A 4,888-nucleotide genomic window follows, 5' to 3' on the forward strand; every position below is an offset into this window, starting at 1 on the left:
CTGCCCTCAACTAGGTTAAGTCCAGTACTAAAGACATTCTGACACACATATAGTCACACTGTGTGACAGAGAGGTCAGAGCACTGCCATTATGATGTAGACATCAGGGACTGTGATCCACCCCAGTTCTGCTACATCTCACCCTTCTCTAACATGGCCCTTCTCTAACATCACTTTTTTCCTCTATAAAATGAAGAAATTGTGTCAGGTGATTGAATACTAAAGGTTTCTTCTTGTTTGGATTCAAATGTTAAAGGCCCTCCATGTTAGCAGTTATCTGGGGGAGGGATGGGGAGAGATTGCTAATGGGTACAAGGTTTCTTTTGGAGATGATGAAAATATTCTAAAATTAGATTACGGTGATGGTGCACAACTCTCTAAGTATACGAGAAACCTCCTCTAAATTGTATACTTTAAATGGGTGAACTTTATAGTATGTAAATTACATCTCAGTAAAGCTATTAAAAAAGAAAAGAAGAAAAAAATCCTCCATGCCTCTCAAAACCAGAAAATCTTGTCTTGGATGTCTGACTTGTTGCCTGAAAGCAGGCTGGAAAGCCAGGAGGACCGGAGCGACCCCACAGCTAGTGTGGTAGAGGAGATGAGCCCCTCTGTTGTATAAACAGTTTCCTTTTAAAGAATATCATTTAAAATCTGTAAACCTCTCTCTTTCCTTCCTTTTATTGATTTCCTGTTATTATTTTAACAAATATTTATTGCATCCTTATAAAGCTTAAAAGTCTGGTAGAATATAGATGTTAGGCAAATAGTTACAAAATTACCAGCTAATTATTAGCTAAATTGATAGCTAATCATAAAAGTATTATTAAGGAAGAATAGAGGGTACTATAAGAGCATAATGAGACCTAATCTAGTCTGAAGAAGAATGGAGGTAGTCTTCGCTAAGCATATGGCATTTACATTGAGACTCAAAATGTGGGTGTTAGGCTGTGATTTAGCTTGAGAAAATCCTGTGGAGAGGGATGGCCATTAGTCAGTCATCCAAAGGGATCCAGCAGTCTAGTCCGGGGCATTTTGGGGAGTGGAGGAGTTCTGTGGTGTTGTATTTGTAGCCCATGTGGAAGACCAGGCCTACAAGGGGCCCTCAGTGACCTGAATCCTATCCTTAGCCCCTTACCCAGTATAGAATGAGGAACTGTCCTTGCTCACCCCAGGGAAAAGTATTTCTGTATCCTGGCTCCTGTGGACATCAAGGAGCCACTGTATAGTTGAGCTGGAGATGAGCCTGGTCACCAGAGCCCATGCTGTCCAGAGCCACTTGCCATCCAGGCCCCCGCATTTCATCAAGGCTTTAATCGGCTCCAAGCAGTCCTCATATGAGCCTGGCTGGTATCCGGCATGACCTCATCACCGCCAGTAGTGGCAGCTGGAGGCCAAGGCTCCCTTGGGTGAGGGAGAGGTCAACATCGGCTGGGCTAGGTCTGTTCCATGTCCTACACTCTCCTCCACCTGCACTGAGCCTAGAAACAGCGCTGAGTCAGAATCAGATTTTCCAGCTGCCCTTTGCCAGCCCACTCATGCCCCCTCCAGCACATGTGCTATTGGGCAGAATGCACAGATAAAGGACCACACTGCAGCTTTAAGAAAGGAGAAAGTCAGGACCTGCAAAATAGCAGCAAAAACCCCTTCCAAGGCTGAGACTGGGAATGACCAGAACCAAGTTTCCCTTCCCAAAAGGAGTTTGCTTCTAGCATTCATGTGCTGTCTTCCTCGATACAGAAGCCAGGCAGTATCCAAGGAAGAACACAGCAGGGATGTTCTCTATAGGTTTGGACCACAGACTCCTTCCTGCATTTTGGAAATGAGTATTATTTAAATGTAGCCGAAAAAAGGAGCTTGCCACTTGAGAAATTCTTCAGGGACTCCCTTTGAAGTAATAGAAGCCTGTGTGGTAAAGTGCTAACTGGGGGTCAAGGGACCTGGCACGTGGTTCTGGCACTAACTGTGCCTTGCTGTCAAGCAAGTCCTTCCCCCAACCTAAGCTTCAGTTTCCTCATCTGTAAAATAATATAATTGGACTACAATCTGAGACTTTCTTTCACTGTAATATTTTGTGATTCTGAATACTTGCCCACTGATCTAATTGTCTAAGTATTTGTATTTATTCAGCAACTATTAATTATTTTCTTACAACTAACCACCATCATCCCTGTTCTTGGTTCCTCTGATACATGTTCTTAAAGCATCCTGTATGTTTTATCACTCTTACCATAACATATAGTTCTATAGTTATTTCATTAATATATCTCTCCTTCACTTAACAGTGGGTTCACAGAAGGTGGGATCTGGATCTGAGGTACTGTGTTCCCGGCACCTTGCACTGTCCTTAGCACATGATAGGTGCCTAGCAAACATTTGTTGAATAATGGGTACTAGGCATGTCAGGAAATAAGAGAGAAAAAGATATAGGCACTTCCTTGAGACTACACCCTGTAGAGTGATAATTTGGTGAAAATGCCCATATGCAAACCACACTGAGAACAGTGCAGGACAGTAGATAACAGGACTTTCAATTAAGCATAAGCAGGGGCCAGAATTAACAGCTGTCATGGGGAATGAGGAGGAGAGAGACCAGTGTGACATTATAGAAGGCTTAATGGAGGAGGTGGGACCAGAGCCAGACCCAGAAGGACAGGTAAAATTCTAACAGAGAGAGAAGGAAGGAAGCTTTTCAGGCGAGGCAGCAACAGGAGCTATCCACAGGAGCCAGGATCCACAAATACTGTGTATTATTTAGAGACCTGGAGGAAACTGGCCATGTGCTGGATTAAGGGATAGGGAGATGGGTGTGGAGGAACTTGGGGGAAGAGACAGAGGACTTGTACTTAGTTTTGTAGTCCATAGAGAGCTCCTGAAGTGATTGTCTGTTGTTTGTGTGTTTGTTTAGTGACCATTGTGACTTTTACTTTAAAAATTGCACAAGATAAAAATTTAGAGTAGTACCAGAAGACATGTAGTAGAAAGGAAGTCTCCCTTTCATAGCCCTGGTCCTCCTCAGAGGCAACCACCTAACTCTTCTCATGTATCATCCCTATTGCTGCTGTAACAAGTTATCAAAAACTTAGTAGCTTAAAACAACTCGCGTTTATCTTACAGTTCTGGAGAGAAGTCTGAAATGGGTTTTGCTGGACTGAAAATGGTGTTGGCAGAGCTGTCTTCCTTTCTGGAGACTCCAGGAGAGAATCATTCCTGTCTTCCCAGCTTCTAGTGGCTGCCCACATTCTATGTCTCCATGTAGTTGCCATCCATCCTCAAAGCCAGCAATGACTGGTTAAATCTTTCTCACATTTCCTCACTCTGACACTGACACTGGCTCTTCTGCCTTCCTCTTTTACTTCTAGAAACCTTTGTGATCATATTGGGCCCACTCAGATAGTCCAGAGTAATCTCCCCATCTCAAAGTCAGCTAATTAGCAACATTAATTCTATCTGCAACCTTCATATTCCTCTAACATATTCACAGGTTCCAGGGTTCGTGGACATCTTGGGCAGGGGTGGGGGAGTTATTCTGTGTATCACACTCTCAGAGATATTTTATAAATGCTTTATTTTTAATCCTCTTTTTGAATAGTTAATGCTTGTACATAGTACAAAATTCACAAGAATTTTCAGAGAAAAGTCTACTCTCACCCCATCTCCAATCAAAGAATTGTCCAGTTTCTCCACTGTATTGTTACGATCTTTTCCCTTGACATTAGTTAGCACTCTGTAAAGAGATAGCTTTTGGTTTTTGAAATAGGGTCTTGTTCTACCACCCAAGCTGGAGTGCAGTGACACAATTACAGCACACTCCAATCTCTTAATTCCTGGGCTCAAATGATCCTCCCACCTCAGGCTCCCACGTAGCTGGAGTTACAGGCATAAGCCACCTTGCCCAGCTGAGTTTTTTTAAAAAAAATTGTTTAGAGACAGAGTCTTGCTATGTTGTCCAGGCTGTGAGGAGATACTTTTTTTTTTTTTTTTGAGATGGAGTCTCGCTCTGTTGCCCAGGCTGGAATGCAGTGGCGCCATCTCTGCTCACTGCAAGCTCCACCTCCCAGGTTCAAGCAATTCTCCTAACTTAGCCTCCAGAGTAGCTGGGATTACAGGCTCCCGCCACCACGCCCAGCTAATTTTTTTTGTATTTTTAGTAGAGACGGGGTTTCACCATGTTGGCCAGACTGGTCTTGAACTCCTGACCTCAGGTGATCCACCCACCTCAACCTCCCAAAGTGCTGGGATAACAGGCGTGAGCCACCATGCCTGGCGGGTGCTTACCATTTTAATGTTGTAAAATTTATTATAGGCTTAGTTATGTTGGGGCTACTATTGCCTCATATTTGGCCAGTATGGCACACCTACATTTTTTTTTTTAATATATAGCATTTTCTTATTTTTCTACATAATGAAATGTCTCAGGCTCATCTTGTATCCCCCTTGCTGCTGCCCTGAAATCAGCTATTCCTTGAGGAGCCCTCGGATTTTTTTTGTTGATAATTGTACTAGAGAGTGAAATCTGTGTATCAAGTGTGCTCATTGCTCCTCTGTTGACAGAGCCAAGAACTATTTATATAGGTATATACGCATGTATATACACGTATCTATTAAAATATACACATACATGTATATACATATGCACACGGATATTCTATGTTGTTTACTTTTTTCTTTACAACATAAATACACCAAGGATGATTTTTGTTTTTGTTTGTTTTAAGAAACAGCATCTAACTATGTTGCCCAGGCTGCTCTCAAACTCCTGGCCCCAAGTGATCTCATCTCAGCCTCCCGTGTAGCTGAGACTGTAAGCACAAGCTCTTCTTATGCACATACATATGTTAGAAATCCTGAGAACACCAATACTGCCCACCCCCCCCCCCACCCCCCCC

At 43.0% G+C, this 4,888-nt stretch overlaps 1 protein-coding gene across 2 annotated transcripts in view; it reads left to right on the forward strand.

The window, feature by feature from the left end:
- CLPB (ClpB family mitochondrial disaggregase) overlaps nt 1-4,888 on the forward strand; it is a 148,416-nt gene that overhangs the window by 89,004 nt on the left and 54,524 nt on the right. The gene's annotated exons all lie outside the window — the stretch shown is intronic.

Source organism: Rhinopithecus bieti, unplaced genomic scaffold (assembly GCF_001698545.2).
Source record: "Rhinopithecus bieti isolate Rb0 unplaced genomic scaffold, ASM169854v2 scaffold_21412, whole genome shotgun sequence".
NCBI lineage: Eukaryota > Metazoa > Chordata > Mammalia > Primates > Cercopithecidae > Rhinopithecus > Rhinopithecus bieti.